This window comes from Malaclemys terrapin, chromosome 6 (assembly GCF_027887155.1).
Source record: "Malaclemys terrapin pileata isolate rMalTer1 chromosome 6, rMalTer1.hap1, whole genome shotgun sequence".
Lineage (NCBI taxonomy): Eukaryota > Metazoa > Chordata > Testudines > Emydidae > Malaclemys > Malaclemys terrapin.
The window spans coordinates 23441565-23462502 of record NC_071510.1 but is presented as its reverse complement, the minus strand read 5'-3'; the positions used below and the strand labels follow the sequence as shown (position 1 = coordinate 23462502).

Here is a 20938-nt window from a genome sequence, read left to right as displayed (position 1 = left end):
GGAGGGGTTTGCTGTTCACTAGCAAAGCAGTGTAAAATCCTAGGCTGGAGAGCTAAGGGGATACAGCAGTTCAGGCTGCACCTAAGGGGACATCACATTCAGTAACTGAATGCTGAACTTAATTCTTGATTTTTTCGGATGTGATCACCTCACAGGTCCCACTGACTTCAACTGGAATTGAGAGTCTTGAGAACTTTTGAAAAAACATCAATCCCTGGTGTCTTAAATAGGGCACCCAATAAAAGAGAATCACATTAGTGATCACGTCCAAGAGTTTTGGTTTATCGTGTAGGAAATTTATGGCAGAGCCAGAGACCAGTTATCACAGGTCCCAGGCCAGCATCTTGACCACAAAACTCTCCTTTCTCTTCCTTCAGTCCCTGCCTCACTCACTGTTCATCCCGTGCACTGAACAAAGAAGTGGGAAAACAATTATACATGATCATAGTTAAAGTTAAAAATTGTGTCATAATACATACACACAAAGGAGCAGAATTAGGGTTGCGTGGTATAGCTTAATACTGACACTTCCTAAATTTTGACACCTTCATTTTACACCGTAATATGCTTTTAACAGTTTTTAAATGGACTTTGGAGGGGGGGGGGGGAGAATGGAGAAAATAATTCCATCATAGGCAGGTCTTTGCTAGACAACACTTAGAAAGTTAGATAGCAGAATTCCTGTCTCTGGGAAATGAGTGATTAAAGCAGAGGATTGAGAATTAGGAATCCTGGGTTCTATACATACTGCTAATTCTCGGTGGATCTCAAAGCATTTTCTATGAAAAAAGGGCCCCATTTTGCAGCATAGCCAAGCACACAGATTTGGCATATTCTTGCTGAAAGATAGTGTAGTTTAGAGGAGATGACTTCGGTCCACCATATTAGAGATCTGGGTTCTATTCCTAATTCTGCTAGAAGGGACACGTGCAACCTCTCTAGTCCTTGGTTATTCCTCCTGTAAAAGGGGAGGAATTATATGCGCCTCCCTCCTAGGGAAGAGATATAAAGTATTGTGCAATAATAAGAGTTGAGAAGCACAAATTATTATTATTCTAATCAATGGAAGAGGCAAGACCAAAAAAAGGCTCCTGATTCCCAGCCCAGTGTTCCTTCCCCCAAACCAACAGGCATCTTGATGGGGGAAAAGAACCAACTACATTCATTTTGCCTGTGTTGGGTTTGAAGCTATAGCTCCATATAGCAATTTAGAAGTGATATGTGAGGCTCAGTGTGGCCCAGGAGCAGGCATGCATTTAACAAGTTCCCATGGTTCATAACTCAGTCAAACGTAGAGGGATTTTCACGGGGACAGCAAAAGGAACTTCCGAACTCGTAAATATCACCCTGCCAAAATTTCAAATCCATACGCAAAATCCCTGGGACACTAGACCTGTTATAAAAAAAAGATTTAACAAAATATATATATATGTTATCTGTTTTTCACTGACCTACTCTCAAAAGTAGAAACTTTTTTTTTTAAATGTTTAATCAAAAGCAATCAGCCTGAGACCGAGACCAAGCTAGAAAGTTTCAGCCCAAAAGGTTAACGTTTGTCTAAGTTACAAGAAACAAAAAATACAGAGTTACAGGAAAAACATTAAACAACCTTAATAATAGCTATTAGCAGAGCTGTAATTGCAGAAAACAGAGTAAAGGAAACGTTAAAAAGGAAATCTCTTGGGATTTGTCATAAACCTCCTGGTTTTGCCACTCCATCCTCCCCCCTTTACAAAATATCTGACTGTTCCTTAATCATACTTTCATTTCTGTTGCTTTATTCCTGATATTTCCGCCCAATTTCTAATTCATAATAAAATGTCTTTTATTCTAATTATTTATTCTAATTCAAAATAAAATTTCTTCTTCTTAACCACTACACTGATATAAACAATTTATCTGGTTCCAACATATAAAATATATTTGTAATTTTGAGTACACTGTAAGGTCACTTCTACATGAAGGAAATAAATGGTGAAAATTAACTGAACCTCACCGCCCACAATAATGTCAGTCTCGTTACTTTCCTTCTCCGCAGGTGCTTTTACAATAATTATCTAGGTTCTTTTAAAAGGGACACTATCAAGCCTTAGGCTCACGCTTTAAGTTTTAATAGAAAACTAGATTTCCAAAAAAAACTTTGGGTGAAATCCTAGCCACACTGACATTTTGCCTGATGGGAACGGGATTTCACTTTTTACTGGCAGAAATGAGTTTTTTTCTTTTTACATAAAAACGGCCATATTGGGTCAGACCAAAGGTCCATCTAGCTCAGTATCCTGTCTTCTGACAGTGGCCAATGCCAGGTGCCCCAGAGGGAATGAACAGAACAGGCAATCAAGTGATCCATGCCCTGTCGCCCATTCCCAGCTTCTGGAAAACAGAGGCTAGGGACACCATCCCTGCCCATCCTGGCTAATAGCCAGTCATGGATCTATCCTCCATGAACTTATCTAGTTCTTTTTTTAACCCTATTATAGTCTTGGCCTTCACAACATCCCCTGGCAAGGAGTTCCACAGGTTGACTGTGCGTTGTATGAAAAAATACTTCCTTTTGTTTGTTTTAAATCTGCTGCCTATTGATTTCATTTGGTTCTTGTGATATGAGAAGGAGTAAATAACACTTCCTTATCTACTTTTTCCACATCAGTCATGATTTTATAGACCTCTATCATATCCCCCCTTAGTCATCTCTTTTCCAAGCTGAAAAGTCCCAGTCTTATTAAACTCTCCTCATATGGAAACCATCCAATACACCTAATCATTTATGTTGCCCTTTTCTGAAACTTTTCCAATTCCAATCTATCTTTTGTGAGATAGGGGACCATATCTGCACACAGTATTTAAGATGGATGGATTGCCTCTATATAAATCCATTGTATGGATTTATACATGTAAATCCATACAATGGATTTATATAGAGGCAATATGATATTTTTGTCTTATTATCTATCCCTTTCTTAATGATTCCCAACATTCTGTTTGCTTTTTTGACTGCTGTTGCACATTGATTGGATGTTTTCAGAGAACTATCCAAAATGACGCCAAGATTTCTTTCTTGAGTGGTAACAGCTAATTTAGAGCCCATCATGTTACATGTATAGTTGGGATTATGTTTTCCAATGTGCATTATTTTGCATTTATCAACAGTGACTTTCATCTGCCATTTTGTTACCCAGTTTTGAGAGATCCTTTTGTAGCTCTTCGCAGTCTGTCTGGAACTTAACTATCTTGAGTAGTTTTGTATCATCTGCAAGTTTTGCCACCTCACTGTTTACCCCTTTTTCCAGATCATTTATGAATATGTTGAATAGGACTGGGCACAGTAAAGGCCCCAGGGGACACCACTATTTACCTCTCTTCATTCTGAAAACTGACCATTTATTCCTACCTTTTAACCAGTTACCAATCCATAAGAGGACCTTCTCTCTTATCCCATGACAGTTTACTTTGCTTAAGAGCATTTGGTGAGAGACCTTGTCAAAGGCTGTCTGAAAATCTAAGTGCACTATATCCACTGGATCCCCCTTGTCCACATGCTTGTTGACCACCTCAAAGAATTCTAGTAGATGGGGAAGGCATGATTTCCCTTTACAAAAACCATGTTGACTCCTCCCCAACAAATTACGTTCATCTATGGGTCTAACAATTTTGTTCTTTACTATAGTTTCAATCAGTTTGCCCGGCACTGAAGTCAGGCTTACCGGCCTGTAATTGCTGGGATCACCTCTGGAGCTAGGGTTGCCAACCCCCCAGGAATGGCCTGGAGTCTCCAGGAATTAAAAATTAATATTTAATTAAAGATTATGTCATATGATTAAATCTCCAGAAATATGTCCAACCAAAATTGGCAAGCCTATTTGGAGCCCCTTTTAAAAATTGGCATCCTATTAGCTGTCTTCCAGTCATTTGGTACAGAAGCTGATTTAAATGCTTACAGACTACAGTTAGTAGTGCCGCAATTTCACATTTGAGTTCCTTCAGAACTCTTGGGTGAATGCCATCTGGTCCTGGTGACTTACTACTATTTAGTTTATCAATTTGTTCCAAAACCTCCTCTAATGACACCTCAATCTGGGAGAGTTCCTCAGATTAGTCACCTAAAAAGACTAGTTCAGGTTTGGGATTCTCCTTCACATCCTCAGCCGTGAAGACGCATGCAAATAATTCATTTAGTTTTGCCACAATAGCCTTATTGTCCTTGAGTGCTCCTTTAGCATCTCGATTGTCCAGTGACCCCACTGGTTGGTTAGCAGGCTTCCTGTTTCTGATGTACTAAAAAAAAAATTGCTATTATTTTTTGAGTCTTTAGCTAACTGTTCCTCAAATTCTTTTTTGGCCTTCCTAATTGTATTTTTACACTTCATTTTCTTTTCTTTTCTTTTTTTTTAAAGTTGTTTTTGGATTTAAATAATCCTGCCTAAGGTTTGCAATTGTAGCATTCTGCCAATGTTTCAGAACCAGAAAGTGAAACTGATGAGAACTACAGATAAAAGTACATTTACTTTCACTTTCTGCTTTTTGCATTATGCAGTTGTTTTAACCTTAATACATTTAAAATTCAAACTCTTATATTTTAACATCTTAAATTATTGATAGGAAAATCTGCTTTAAATATTATTTTAACCTGAGAATGCTTCTTTATTTTTACCCAAAGTTAGACTCAAGTCCTGCAAAACTTATCCATGCTCTTATCTTTAAGTACATGAGAAGTTCCTTTGAAGTCATTGGGGCTACTCATGTGTATAAAGTTAAGTATTTAAGCATGCAGCATCAGGACCTTATTTAGCATTTATAATTTCACACCTTTTAACCAATGAAATAAGGCCTAGATTAATATATAAATCTATGATAGTACAACTAAATGCAATACCATCTAAGAAACCTACAAAGCTCCTTAACGATTTGCTGCTCCAAAAAAGCAGCAGTTTTATACTGCACTTTAGACCCATCAGTATGCAACTCCTTATAAAATCCCCTTATTACATGTTTGAAATATGCAAGAATAACTCATTAAGTTCTCATTCTAGAATATCCAGTATTTAAGCTTGCTAATTTCTGATTCTATGGAAGGGAAGGGGAAGGGGCATTTTTTAAAATGCAACAGCATACTAAACAGTTATTTTCTGTCATTTGTTTACTGTTTTGTTGTAGACATGAAATGAGCAAAAAAAATACCAAAAAGCAATAACAAGTTCCTCACTGTTACACTATATACATTTTTGTTTTGGAAAAGTGTTATGGTTGTCCCAAGAACAATTCTTATTTGCTACAATCATTGAGAGGAACTTTAAAGATTTTAATCAAATAGTAAGAAAATTATAATAAAAAGTGCTAGCTACTCTAAAGTTCCATATATACTTTAACCAAAACGAAAACTAGTTTTCAAACATCATTTTCATTTAAACTATATTTGAATACAGTTAGCCACCTCATGTAGCTAAAACCAAGATATGTTCACCATCAGATTCAGTCAAATCCCAATAGAAGACAACTTGAAAGAAGAGAGACTTCAAAATTAATTCATTAAAGAAACATGAAGCAGTATAATTAAGCAGCTGCCCCAGTTCAAAGAGGCCACATTTTAAACAATCTAAAATAATAATTCGCATTTGCCTGCGTAATTTACTGATTTGAATGCATAACTGTGGTAATTGTACATTTAAGTTTGGCACACAACTCCCCACCTGACTGGTCATTAAGGGTCTGAATTTTAAACAAAATACTGTATTAAACAGAGATACAAGCCAAAAAAATAACTCACTCCATCTCATTTTCTTCTTTTAATATTTACATTGCAATCTATGATTAGACGGCTAAATCTTAGAATTTCATATTTTAGCATCTCTTCATTCTGTCTAAATGTTCCCTCTTTCCCCCCCCCCCCCCCATTAAGTGCAATGTATGCTAAATCTGACCCGATTATGGCTTAATCTTTACCATTCTTTATTATTAGGCTAAAATCATTTCCTGGGAGACATCCCAAAAAAGTAGATCCAGGTTATGTAGTATAGGTTTTATTACCAGGGATTAGCCACAGTTCAGCCACCAGTGGCCAGCAACTGTCATAGTTATACCAGCACAAATTCAAGTGGAACAAGGGTAGCCATGAATCACACCAGTTCAGTTTACCCCAGTTTCAAGCAAGGGAAAATAGACTTTGCAAATCACATTTTTGTTTGTCTACATTTGGGGGTTGCGTTGTTGCAGTGAAACCATTTGCTGGTTACCAAAGTACAGACACTGACAGAGAAATAATTTTACAAATATGTATGCCATCATACTCAATATCTTAGTAAAAAATGCATTCAAGAAAAAGGTCACTGTGCCATTTTGTTTCTCTCTTGTTTTTAAAAAAAAAAAAAAAAAAAAGCCACTAACCCATCACTACAAATCCCTTTGCTTTGCATAAAATATATCATCTTACAAATTATAGGTATGTCAACTACCTGATAATTTCTGTCCCTACTTTTAAAAGATTAGCAGCAATAATGGAAGAAACTATAAATTTAAAACTATTTATTTAAGAACATCGAAGGTGGATCCTTCAGTCTCTGAAATGATATAAACACTGAAAATCAATCAATAGGAAGAATTTTTTCTTTACATAAAGAAACAAGATCAGTTCTCTTCATTCAAATGCATTACAACCAAACAGAAATGTTCAAAGTAAAAAAATGTTAAAATTAACCAGACCTTGAAGCCAATGATGCTTTTACTGATTTGGGATCAAATCCCACACATTTCACTCATGTGAGTAATCCAAATGAACCTAATAGGATTACTTGAACAAGTGAGGAGAGGAGGATTTTACCTTTATTTTCAAGTAGATTGATAATGTAGAATTTAAGGTCCCAATCCTGCAACTTGCTCTGCCTAGGTGAATCCCTGTACCCACACAGAGCCAGCTGTAGGACTGGGGCCTAAAATGATAATTAATTCAGAATACACTAACCATTTTCTTTCTAGTTTTTTGCAGTTATTACACAGAAAATTCCTTGCTACATTCTATTGAGAGTTTGCTTATCATCTTTTTTTGACAATGACAATAGGAATCCTATCTCTGAACTACAATCCCCTGTTAACCACTTAGTGACACCTAGGTGACAGTACTAAACTATGGTCTTGTATTGGTTAACTTTCACTGAAATATCAACTACAACAAGAAATGTATATGTTGTTCTACTGCATTTATAGTTTACAGAAACTGCAAGAACAGAAAAATGGACGATTTGAAAAAAAAATCCAAAGAATATGATTGAGAGAATAGGACAGTCAGAAAATTGTATTCAAATCCATACATAAAGAATCTGTGAAATTACATGGCTTTTTAAAAAGTGTCACAATTCAAGTCAAAACAGCATCTCCTCAATCTAATGCCATGCACTATTGAACTAACTGATTATGTTTAGCTGACACCTGCTAGTTTCATTTACCAAGCCTGATTTTAAGAATAATCTTTTTCTATAAAAATATTGAAAACTATTTCACAATGCAAAGCAAAAGAATCCACAATACAGCCCATAATAGAGGATCCAAAACACTTCCTGAAGGTTCCAATCTTATAAGGGATTCAATATGGCCCAGTGGATAGAGTAACCAATTAGCACTCAGGAGAGCCAGATTCTATTCCTGGCTCAGTCACTGGCCTGTGGGGTGATCTTGGGCAAGTCATTTCAGCTCTCTGTTTCCCCATCTGTATAATGGGAATAACAACGTTTATTTCATTTGTAAAGCACGTTGAAATCTACAGACGAAAACCACTACATAAGAGGTAGGAATTAATATTATTTGGACAGACATCTGTGTCCACATGTAGCACCACAACTTCAGTAGGGGGCCAACCCATGCTGAGTCATTGTAGAATTGGGGCCAAAGTGATACACCTGCTGTATTCATTTCACTACTTTTTTTTTTAAATGGGACTTTTTCCAACAGTAGGTTATCCAAGTTTACACACATGCCCATATCCAACTCTGAAGTACAATCACATAAGAAGTGGGAGGCACCCTGACAAGCCACACATGCAGTCTGATTTTTTTTCCCATTAATGTTATGAAAACACTTGTTTTAAAATACAATAGCATGTTTGTAAACACAAACTCCAAACAACTCAACATGCGCCACAAGAATTGCATTTGCCCCTCGCTTCCTTCCATTTCGCTGCCGAACTAACAGATGCACCCAGCCCAGCTACAGCGTGCACAAGGGCAGCAGCCACCGTGACAACTGGGGCAAGCGGGCTGGTTTCCTGTGTGATCCCCCCACGTCCTGTTAAGCCAGTGCAGCACCGTACCACCTGGTGGTTTAGGGTGTAGCCAGTGAACATGGCATAGGGAGCTGGGACCCACACGCACCCCCCTGCCCGCCTCTCCGCGGGGCCAGGGCTGCTCACAGGAAGCCACCACCGGCCCCTTCCCATACACACAAGCTGTGCCCTGCTCCCCACTCATCCCAGCTTCACCACAAACACAGCCCCGGTCTCACACACACACACACACACACACAGACCACACACTCCAGTCCCGCTCCCGGCCCCTCCCCCGAGCAGGTGGCAGAGGCATCCCCGCCTAAGTGCTGCGTGCACCGGCCTCCTCTCCCCAGGCAACCCCGCTGCTCCCTGCGCCACCGCGCTCCCCCAGCGGGCTCCAGCCCCTGCCTGCTCCCCTCAGGGGCCTCCCCTGCGGGCTCCCCCAGCCGCACCCCCAGGCCCGGCCTCTGCCCCCAGCGGGGCTCTGTGCTCTCCGGCCCCGCTCCACGGACTGTACCTGGACGGGAAAGGTAACGGCACCGCAGGGCCGGGGGAGCGGCCGCACTCCCCCTCACTCGCTCCCTGCTTTGCTTTGCTTTTTGGGCTTCTTCCGTGCGCGGATGACAGCTGTTTTCTGCGCATGCGCAGACCCTCCTGTAGGCACGGCGAGAACAGAAGCACCCCGGGGGCGTCACGTGACACGGGAGCCCCCGCCCACTACTATGGAGTGTCAGCTGACCAAGGACCACTTAACCGTCCGACCGAGTATTTCCGGGAAGAGCACTGCGCATGCGTAATCAAATGGGGGTGGGGAGTGACATAAAGGGACCGTGGACAATAACTGAAACGGGCTGTGTGACCGCCTACAGCAGGTCACGTGAGGCCGGATCTGCTGCTGGGCAAGGAGCGGGAGAGGCAGCGAGCGGAGCTCGGTTCGGCCAATAGGAGCCGCGCGGGCGGGCCCCGCTCCGGGGTTGGCCCTCTGGGGCCGCAGCGCCCCTAGGGGTAGGCAGCGGGGCGAGGAGCCCAGCGCTGCCTGGGGCGCCCAGGGGCCGGACTGAGGGATGCGGGGAGGGTGCTGTAGCATCGGACACAGGGCTCCTGGTGTGGGCCAATGGCTCTCAGCACCCCCACTGTAAAACCCGTCCCAGCAGCCCTGGTGCTCGTCGCGGGCAGGGCAGGGTGACCAGACAGCAAGTGTGAAAAATCCGGACGGGGGTGGGGGGTAATAGGAGCCTATATAAGAAAAAGACCCAAAAATTGGGACTGTGCCTATAAAATCAGGACTTCTGGTCACCCTCGGGCAGGGCCCAGCTTGGCAAGCCCCTTAGCTAAGGGCAGACTGAAGGAGCTCTGCTGGCTGTAGGGTGACCAGATGTCCTGATTTTATAGGGACAGTCCTGATTTTGGGGTCTTTTTCTTATATAGGCTCCTATTACCCCCCACCCCAGTTCTGATTTTTCACACTTGATGTCTGGTCACCCTAGCTGGCTGTGCACATGGATTTCGGCACCAGCTCGGCACCTGGGTCTTAACAAATAAAAAGCTCTTATGCTTGTGGAGAAACCCTTGCAAGTGTGACCCATTCCGCGGTGTGGCCGCCCAGACAGCCCCCTGCCGTGGCTGCTGTCCACAGCTAGAGATGAAATGGAAATACGGCAATTGTTTTTGTGAGAATCCTTGTTTTGTCTTGTCTGCGTCTTTGTGCGAGGGAGCCCACCCATCTGGGATCCACCCGTACTTGTTCTCCCAACAGGGCTTCTGGCTGAAATTGGTGACTGACTTCATTTGAGTGTTGAAACCAAATGTAGAAGTCATCTCTCTGTTGTGGCTTTCCACAATAGTATGGCTCTCCGTCATGCACTCGTGCAGGTGTGCACGCTCGCAGTCACGCTGCTGGTTTATCTATTGCTGAAGCTACTACTTGACAATTTGTGCGGTGTAGCAACAGTGGCAGTTTCCACTTTCCTGCTGTCAGAACAAATACATCTTTTAAATCTGATAAAGCTTAAACGTTTATAGCACATAACTGGAAAGGTTTTTTTAAGTCAAACCTAAGGCAGTCAACCACTTTGATACAATAAGGTTACAACCATAGGCCTGTCCTGTGTGTAGAGCAGGGGTGGGCAAACTTTTTGGCCTGAGGGCCACATTGGGGTGTGAAACTGTATGGAGGTCCGTGTAGAGAAGGCTGTGCCCCCCAAACAGCCTGGCCCCTGCCCCCTATCTGACCCCTCCCACTTTCCACCCCCTGACTGACTCCCCAGAACCCCTGACCCATCCAACCCGCCCCCTTGCTCCTTGTCCCCGACCGCCCCCTCCCGGGACCCCCGCCCCTAACCTCCCCCCAGGATCCCACCCCCTATCCACCTCACCCCCCGCTCCCTGTCCTCTGACTGCCCTCGCCCCTATCCACACCCCCGCCCTCTGCCCCCCTGAACCTCTGCCCCATCCAACCACCCCTGCTCCCTGTCCCCTGACTGTCCCCCAGGACTCCCTGCCCCATATCCAACCCCCCCAATTCCCTTACCATGCCGTTCAGAGCAGCATGTCTGGAGCCACGCCAGACACACTGCCGCGCTACCCTGCACAAGCGCGCAGCCATGCTGCCCGGAGCGTTGCCTGTGCAGCGGCGTGGCTGCGGAGGAGGGGGGACAGCAGGGCAGGGCCGCCAAGAGGGGGGGGCAAGTGGGGCAATTTGCCCCGGGCCCCGCAGGGGCCCTGCGAGCCCTGGCCAAGAATCCCTTCCCTGGCTAGGGGCACCTTTTTAATTTTTACTTACCCGGCAGCGGTCCAGGTCTTCAGGGGCACTTCGGCGGGGGGGGAGGGGGAGGGCCTTCAGTTGCTCCGGGTCTTCGGCGGCATTTCGGCGGCGGGTCTTTTAGTGCTGCCGAAGATGCGGAGCGAGTGAAGGACCCGCTGCCGCCCAGTGAGTACAAGCGCCGCAGCAGGTGGCGCCTTTTTTTATGTCCGCTCCCCCGCTTTGCCCCAGGCCCCCTGAATCCTCTGGGTGGACCTGCAGCAGGGTAGGGGCCGGGGGCTAGCTGCCTGGCCAGGAGCTCAGGGACTGAGCCGGACAGTCCCGCGGGCTGTAGTTTGCCCACCCATGGTGTAGAGGATGCCTCTGAAGTTTGGCCCATGGAACTGCCAAATCTAGGCAGGAAGCCACAAGATATGTTATAACAGCTCTATACAGTCCAAATGGTGGTATGAATGTGGCAACATTTCTTTGCCTCTAAAATGAAAGAGCACAAAGGAAACTGATTTTTCTGCCACACATTTCTCTCACCCTGGTCAGTGCAGTTACAGTGAGAAATTCATCTCTGATGTATCTCTAGCAAGCAATTTGTTATGTTGTATGTGCCACTTTTTTTATTCAGCTTATTAAGCCCTGCCATGTAGTGTAGTTTTATTGATTTAGCTGTACTCTTCTTGATTTAGCTTCTAAAGCACTGCTAAAATATGTAATTTTATTTTCAAGGCATTGCTATAATTAGTCTTTTTTTCCTCCTCGATGTGTGATGTGCCCTATTATCTGAATTCATTATCTACATCAACTGGCATTTCTGTAGTATCTCATTGTATTATCTAGTCACGATACATCGATTATGGAAAGCAGTGGGGACTGCTCTACATCTTTCTCGTGATATAGACTTCTGCCTTTGAGTGTGCTAGTGAGTCATTTTTTATTATACTTCTTTAGAGACTGCTGTGACAAAGAGGTGAGTCTTGCAGCATAACCTGATGATAAGGGTAGGACTCTTCCAAAACTTTCTGCCTGCTTTTGAGAAGGCTCTCCCACCAATATCTGAATTTGTAAATCGGTTCTGGTCACGTACCAGTTTACTGTAATTGATGAAGTGGGTCCTGGAAAAACTTTGAGTCCCTTAGCAAGTCAGGCCAATACTTATAAAGAATGAAGTACTGTGATGAACACATGATCTACTAATGTGGCCTGGTCATTTGTCTGAGACAAATAAATGGTGTTTCCTTTTACTAACAAATGAGAAGCACTTTTGGTGCTACCTCTATTTGAGTCTTGGGACTAAACGTAAAGCTCGTCTATTTGATTTTGTTTTTCCTCAGTAAGGAAATGGAGACTGAAGCATTTTTAGAGATGGATAGCAAAAGACAAACCTCCTGTTGTAAGTGGTCTTTAAGATATATCGCTCACTGAAAAAGATGTCTCTTATTTTAGATACAAAATTATCTCTACCCATGTAAAGACTGGGTTCTCACTTCTATCGTAAAACATTAATGGGAATACTGTCTCATAAGATTGAAGTTATGGAAAGTATTATTTATGATCAGTAAGAGATAGTGGTACAGTACTGGTATAAATTAAGGCCTCAATCCTACAAAAAGGGATCCACTTGCATAAAACAGTTTAGCTGGACACTAGCTCCTCCAGCTGTTCCCACAATGAACTTTCCTTCCTAATGTGTTCTAATTTCACCAACAGTGAAGGAGGGGGTGGAAGCTTTCTCCTCCCCTCAACCTCCCAAGCTTGGGAGGAAAGCGAGCAGAGAGAGACAAGTGGAACAATGTCTCCCTTAATTTAACCCCTGCTCATCATTTCTAGCTTGTTAGAGTGATGCCAAGGCAAAAGAGATCACTGGCTCTGCAACTCTAGATTGCTGGACTGATATCAAGCGACAGCTCTCTCTGAGGTTAACAGGCTGAACAACTATAGCTTGATGGACTGAAGACAAGGCTGTAGACCTTTGAACGTTACTGACTCAGTGCAGAGGACTGGACTAGATGACCTGTCGAGATCCCTTCTAGTCCTGCTTTTCCATGATTCTATGACTTAGCTTTCTGGGTGTATGTCAAGGCATAGGCCTTTGGAGGTCATTGACTAAGCACTTCTTGCATGCTAGGGTGATGCTAAGGGACATGGCTCTGTGATGTCACTGGCTGAGCACTTTTAGCTTGATTGGCTGATTATTAAGAGAAAGGGCACAGGACTTCTTTCCTGCTGAGATGATTAATGATGTCCAAGTACAGACTTCTATGAAGTCACTGGCTCAGCACTTCTAGCTCGCTGGGCTGACATCAGGGCACAGGCCTTCTTGAGGATACTGGATTAGCAAATCTTGATTTCAGGACACAGATCTCTTTGAGTCATTGAATCAGTACTTTTAGCTTGTGGGCTGATACTATGGCACAGGACTTTCTGAACTCACTGGCTCAGCACCTCTAGCTCGCTGGGTTACTTTCAGCAAGTATATCTGCGAGTTCACTGGTTTAGGCATTCTAATGTGTTGGTCTGATGTCAAGGCCTCTGGGGTTATTGGATCAGTACCTCTCACTTATAGGCCTTATGGGAAGGCCTAGATTTCTGAGGAATCTCAGGCTGTATACCTCTACCTTGCTGGTGATAATGTAAAGGCCTTAGCGAGGTTACTGGCTCAGCAAACCTGATTTGCTGGACAGATGTGAAAGCACAGGTCTCTGTTTTCAGCTCATTAGTACTGCATCTGCCACCCAGAACTTCACAGATAAATGCTCCAGCATAACAGGACATAAAATTAGCCTTTCTGCCACAGTGTTCCCACCTTCCCTCTTTCAGGCCCTGTAATAATTCCTGTGCCCTTGGTCTAGAGGTTAGGAATATCTGCTACAATAACTCATATCTTTCTTTTGCCTGGAATAAGTTTTTCTGTCACTTTGAAGCACTCCCCAGGAGTCTAAATCAGACCTCCAACATGGTAGCACCTTGTATTCTCACACTTGGGATTAGCCTTAATATCATCCCTCAGCCCGCGCCACTTCCAGCAGCTTCCATTAGCCTGGAGCAGCGAACCGCGGCCAGTGGAAGCCGCGATCGGCCGGACCTGCGGACGCGGCAGGTAAACAAACCGGCCCAGCCCGACAGGGGCTTTCCCTAAACAAGCAGCGTCCCAAGTTTGGGAAACACTGGTTTACATGAAGAGAGCCAGCTTTTTAACATACGATGAACTCCCCTATGAATTTCCTTGTCATATTATGTGAAAACACCAGATGGCAGTCCTGAAGTAGCAAACAATGCAGCAGATCTAAGAAAAAACAGCCATTAGCATTCAGTCAGGCTTTTTTTTCTAGCTATACATCTTAAGAATGTCATATTCAGTGAAGTGAAATTTAACGGTATCTTTTTTGATCACTTCTATCAAATCATCTATCCTGTTGCTGTTTGCACCCTTTAAATATTGTTCTGATAGTCATTTATCATGTAACCCCTTAATCATAAAGAAGTGACAGAGGTGGACTCGAAATGGTAACCAGCAGGGTTTTACTTAAAAAGCCAGACCAATCTGGATACTGTTCTGAATCAACTGTTTTTAATCAGACTTACCGGGTACAGATGACATTAACCCAAACAGACATTTTCACATGCACTCTGCCGATTTGTGCAAATGTAAGGGGACTGTGGTCCACTTACTAACATTCAGTGGGGGTGTTTTGGTTGGTTAGCTCCCAGCACTAAAAGAAAGGGGAAGGGTCAATGAGAAATCAGGACCCTGAGACTGACAGTCCCCAGGAACAATGCTCCAGGTCAGCCTGATTGACAGGGCGGGCAGGCTAATCAAGGAGTCAGAAAGCCAGGATGGGTCCCGTCTTCCGTGTGAGCTGGAATTGCCTGGGTCAGACAGAGTGGGGCCGAACTAAGGAGAAAGCAGGGGCCCAAGCTGAGCTGGGGAGCAGAGCTGTGCCAGATCCAGAGGGGCCAGAAAAGCAGCCCCTGTGCTGGGAGCAGGGCTGCAGCCCCAAAGCCAGAGCACAGCCCAGAGAGAGCAGAGCTGCCCTGGGAGGAGAGCTGCAGCAACCAGAGCCAGAGGGGCCAGACAAGCAGCCCACGAAGCAGGTCAGTGGTGGGAGCAGAGTCACAGATAGGGTGACCAGACAGCAAATGTGAAAAACTGGGAGGGGGGTTGGGGGGTAATAGGAGCCTATATAAGAAAAAGACCCCAAAATCGGGACTGTCCCTATAAAATCGGGACATCTGGTCACCCTAGTCACAGAAGCAGCCTGCAGAGCAGACCTGTCCTGGGAGGAGAGTGTACCCCATAAGGCTTCATGGGAATATGCTTATGAGTGTATATATGATAATTTGGAATATGTTTTATGCTACATATGCCATGTAACATATCTATGTAAAGGTTATGAGCTACTGAGTACATTCCTCCTATTTGTATGCATGCATCAGTTTTGTACTTGAAGTTAGGAATATTGGCTGTATACTTGCTTGATAGCCTTAGTAAAACATTTGGTCAGCTTCTTGAGAAAGGAATGTGCAAATTAAGTGCCCAATCAAGAACCACTTAAGCCAACAATGAACTTGAAGACGCCAATCCACATCGGAGCTTTCCCAGGAATGTGGCTTGGCTGGTAAGAAACTCAGTCATGCGTGGTCATGTGACTTGCCCATGTGACTCCAAAACTCCATCTTCGAGCTGGACTTTGCATAGGAGAGAGGAGGGGGTCTCCACCCACAAGAGATAGTCTATGTAAACCCTTGGGAGACCCCTCCATTTTGGTCTTGAGCTGGCTAAATAGAGAGCCTCTCCACCCCCAAGGATTCCTGAAAGAAACTGGAACAAAGGACAGTAACTACAGCAGGTGTGAGTGATTGCTGGACCCAGACTAGAAGGAGACTTACTGGATTCCTCTAAGGGTGAGGTTTTTATCTGTACTCAGTTGTCTTACTGTATTAGACTCAGACTTGTGTGTTTTATTCACTTTGTTCTGTCTATTACTACTTGGAACCACTTAAATCCTACTTTCTGTATTTAATAAAATCACTTTTTACTTATTAATTAACCCAGAGTATGTATTAATACCAGGGGGGTGGGGGAAAGGGGGCAAACAGCTGTGCATCTCTCTCTATCAGTGTTATAGAGGGCAAACAATTTATGAGCTTTATACAGGGTAAAATGGATTTATTTGGGGTTTAGACTCCACTGGGAGTTGGGCATCTGAGTGTTAAAGACAGGAACACTTCTGTAAGTGTTCTGCTTTCAGTTAAGTCTGCAGCTTTGGGACATGTGGTTCAAACCCTGGGTCTGTACTGGAGCAGACTGGCATGTCTGGCTCAATAAGATGGGGTGCTGGAGTCCCCAACTGGCAGGGAAAGCAGGGGCAGAAGTCGTCTTGGCACATCAGTTGGCACTTCCCAAGGGGGTTTCTGTGATCCAGCCCACAGAGAGCTGCAGCAACCAGGGCCAGAGAAGCAGCCCAGGATGCTGGAGGCAGAGCAGCAGCAGCAGCCGTGCTGAGGCAGAATAGAGCTGGAGCTGGAGCAGTCCGGAGCCAGGTGCGGTGAGCAACTGGGGAGAGCGAGGGGGACCCTGGGCAGTGGGCCCAGCACAGGGGGACACCTCAGCCAAGAGGCTCTGCGGGCCAGACTTGGAGGGGGATTGTAACCCCAACAGGGTGGGGGCGACACTGGGAAGAAGGGTCCTGCCACCTAGAGCCTGAGAGCGTGTGGCCACCGCCAGAGCAAGTGTCCGACCCGCAGCGTCTCTGCAGCACAGCCAGGGCCTGAGAAGGAGCCTGGGACCTACAAGGAACAGACTGAACTGCCCTGACGTTCCAGAGACACTGTTTGTAATGTTCCCTGCCACAGAGTGGGGTGATGTGTTTTCCTTTAACCTTACTCATTTTTCCTTATTCCTTTTAAAACTAATTGCTGATTAAATAAATTGCATTTTCTTTAAATCGTATGTAATGATCAGTGGGTCAGGGAAGTGTCCAGTGCAGAGAGAGTACCCCGGTGTGGGAACATGCTAGCCCCTGTCCTTGGTGACCACAGCAAGGTTGGGGGTCGAGCCCCCTAGGAATCCTGGGCCCAGCCTTGTTGGGGTTTACAAGGACTCTGCCAGACAGGAGAGAGCAAGGGGAGTCCTCAAGGGCAGGGAGGCCTCTGGGTAAAGGAAGTGGGAGCAAGGACTCATATCCTTCTGCTAGCCCATTTCACTGGGGTAGTGCGGAAGCCAGGAAAGTTCCCCACAATAGCAGGACCATTCCCCCGCTTACACATGCAAACAATTGCATACACAAATTTAGGCTTGTAGTTATGCTCAGATTTCATTTTTCTTTCTTTTTTTTCTTACCCCGCCCCCTCTGTTTCCCTCTCCTTTCCACCCCCCCATGCACATGCTTCGTGGTCATGCATGACATAGCAACAGTACATGCAAAACAGTTAGAGTTTGTGGATGTAATCAAGCTAACAAAGTCTTTGTAGTACTGAAAATTTAAAAAAAACTTTCTATGTAAATTTAACATAAATAAGCAATAGCTGAGATGTATCCACCTCTGTCTTCTAGAATGCTCGGAGTGGTGCTTCATTCACATGTCTCTCTGCTGCCACATCAAAAAAGGAAGAGTTTAGTAACTGGAAATCCTCACTAAATATGTTCTCCTTCACCCCAGAAACAACAGAAGTTAATGAGAATATCACTGACCAGCTGGGACTATACTGTGCCATGCAGCATTAATTGCTTTCAGTGAGCAGCTTTAACTAATAAGTCAATGGCACAGTATGATTTCTCATTAATAGTAATTTCTGTAGTACAACTACTACATTGGTTCTTTCCAAGGAACCCTAGGAAGGGGGGGAAGCTGTTGCAAGGCATTGTCTCTTTGAGATATGTCAGCCTCCACATCTAAAACTAATGTATCTATTTGGAAAGTCCCAGTACAAAAATAGCAACCTAGAGAATGAAGTGTATGGATCAAAGCCATTGTTTAGCCAACAGAAGTATATAGCACCATTGGTATGTGTTTATGCCCTCTGCACTCTGTAGGCCAAATTCAGCTGTGCATTGAAGTAATGAGTGGTGCCAGCTCATACCAGTTATAACTTTGATCCTGTATTTTCAATAAAAATAAAATATTTCCAGGGATACATTTGTTCTTTGTATGTATTTTTCCTATAAAAAGAATGAATTCTAGTATTATTAAAGTACATTAATCTAAATTAAAAGCTACAAGCATTTTACATCTCAATGGACACAAAATAGATTGACACTGAATAGATTATATAAATTAAAACAGTGTGTGATTGGCACAGACATGGCCTGGCAGGACCCAAATGAAAGTGCCAATTCAGGACAAATTGCTTAAACAGGGCAGTTACAGCCCAAGGCTGGGCTTTTTCCACCTTTAAGGCAAACCAACCACAAGTCACAGAAGCAATTCCCTTAGACACTCCAGTTTCCCAGTATCGCCACCAGTGCCACTCGTTATGGGGATGAATGGTTATGAAAACCAATACCCCAGGAAAAGAAAAAAGGTTCTCCTGATCCCAAAGGACCAAGCCCCAGACCCAGGTCAATATACAAATCAGATCTTACCCACAAATCACGCTGTTGCCAATCCTTTAGAATCTAAAATCTAAACATTTAGTCATAAAAGGAAAAAGATAGAGATGAGAGTTAGAATTGGTTAAATGGAATCAATTACATACAGCTATGGCGAAGTTCTTGGTTCAGGCTTGTAGCAGTGATGGAATAAACTGCAGGTTCAAATCAAGTCTCTGGAATACATCCCCAGCTGGGATGGGTCATCAGTCCTTTTTGTAGAGCTTCAGTTTGTAGCAAAGTCCCTCCAGAGGTAAGAAGCAGGATTGAAGACAAGATGGAGATGAGGCATCAGCCTTTTATAGTCTTTTCCAGGTGTAAGAACACCGCTTTGTCCTTACTGTGGAAAATTACAGCAAAATGGAGTCTGGAGTCACATGGGCAAGTTCCTGCATACTTTGCTGAGTTACAAGGCGTATCTGCCTTCTTTCCATGGATCAATTGTATAGCTGATGGTCCTTAATAGGCCATCAAGCAGGCTAGGCAGAGCTAACACCAACTTGTCTGGGATGTCTCCCAGAAGCATAGCATAAGATTGAAATACAGACAGTTTAGAGCCAATATTCATAACTTCAACTACAAAATTGATACACACATATAGACTGCATAATCACAACCAGCAAACCATAACCTTGTCTTAGACACCTCATTTGACCCCCTTTATACAAGATTTGGTGCCACTAAGGACCTTGGTTGCAACAATGATCTATATGGTCCCAGATTATATCAATAACGTCATACCCACCAACAACCTTTTTGTTGTCTTACTAACAAGAGTTCTGTGTATAATTGTTTGATATAATTGGTGTTTATTAAGGCTTGATCCCAAACCAAAAACTTGTTTCTGAACACCCCAGAGTTTGAGGGCATTAAAATGATCCAAACAAAGATCTGACTCACTTTTGCAAAAGGCCCCTATTTGTTAATAGGTCAAACTCTGCATTCAAAGACCCTTTACTTAATGCTAGATCTGTAAATTGCAACTTGAGTCCAACTCTAGTATTTAGTAAAATCAGTAAAATGTATTCCATTCCTGTAGTTTTTTTCAACTCGCTTATGTGTAGCTGCTTAGGTAAGTTATTTACTTCACTACAGTAATATCATTCACAAGAGCACTGCCATTAAGAGGCTGTTGTTGCTGATGGGTTGGCAACAGTAGGACCTGATTATTCTGTGAGTTCTACCCAGGTGACTCCTAGTGACTTCATTGGCAGTTGTACCTGCACAACTGACAAGATAATCAGGACCATGATGAGTGTGGATGCTCAAATGGAGGGAAGGGGTTGAAATTATTCTTTTGTTTCTTCCTAGAGGAGTAGGGAAGGGGGAGAAGTTTGTAATTGCAGCCTGAGAAAGTGCAACAGTACATTCAGCTACCAAGTCCCCTTTCCATGACCTGCTACAAGTACCTTGGTTTTTGTTTTATATGTACAAATATAAGAAAATGGGAGTGGAGTCAGGAACATCTTTACTGTACTCATAGCAGTTGCTTATGGCAACAAAACATTAGAGGTCCTAAAAGCTAGAGTCACCAGGGTACTTAGTGTTGTACTGCCTAATTCGTAGGCACCCTGGTGATTAGGGTAATTCTGTACCCTGAGTTAGGTGCCCAGATTCCCCATTAATTGTATAGGGAGAGTTAGGCCACTAGGAATTGGATTCTCCAAAGACAGTAAACTGAGCACAGAGCCACCTAAGCTAGCCAGAAGTGAAATGCAGAAGAAAGGGGTGGGGCTTAGGCCAGATCCTCAAAGGTAATTAGGCACCTAACTCCCATTGATCTGGACCTTAAGCGCTTGACAGGCTGGAGGCAGGCATCTCTCTCTGTGTGGGATTCTCAGGTGTGAACCTTCTCCTGGAGTTAGGTGCCTAGGCTGAGAGGAGGGAAGAGGAGAAGAGGGAGAGAGAGAGACTGACCCCACCCCATTATAGCCAATAGCCTAGTGGTTAGTGCATGAGGGCTGCAGAACTACAATCCCTGTGTGACAGGTTGGACCACAGAAACCCCCTTGGGAGCTGCCACCCGATGTGCAAAGACTACGTCTGCTCCTGTTTTCCCTGCCAGCTCAGGACTCCAGCACCCTGTCTGGCTCCAACACAGACCCGGGGTCTGAATCACTTGTCCCAAAGCTGCAAGTTTACCTGAAAACAGCTCACAGTAGCGTGCTTGTCTTTAGCACTCAGATGCCCAACTCCCAATGGGGTCTAAATCCAGCTAAATCCGTTTTACCCTGCATAAATTTTATGCAGGGCAAACTCATAAATTGTTTGCCCTCTATAACACTGATAGAGAGATATGCAGTTGTTTGCTCCCCCAAGTATTAATACATACTCTGAGTAAATT

General features: G+C 44.0%; 1 protein-coding gene and 1 long non-coding RNA gene across 3 annotated transcripts in view; one reads left to right on the top strand and one right to left on the bottom strand.

Annotated features, from left to right (window-relative positions):
* Positions 1-8869, bottom strand: part of KDM4C (lysine demethylase 4C) — a 428281-nt gene extending 419412 nt beyond the window's left edge. For both annotated transcript variants that reach the window (XM_054032415.1, XM_054032416.1), the window contains exon 1: positions 8769-8869. The gene's annotated coding sequence lies outside the window, so the exon portion shown is untranslated. The remainder of the gene's footprint in view (positions 1-8768) is intronic.
* Positions 8870-15430: 6561 nt separating this feature from the next.
* Positions 15431-20597, top strand: LOC128838951 (uncharacterized). The gene is made up of 3 exons (XR_008445329.1): positions 15431-15908; positions 16430-16547; positions 17560-20597. It is a non-coding gene; the product is annotated as an uncharacterized LOC128838951 (long non-coding RNA).
* Positions 20598-20938: the final 341 nt, after the last annotated feature.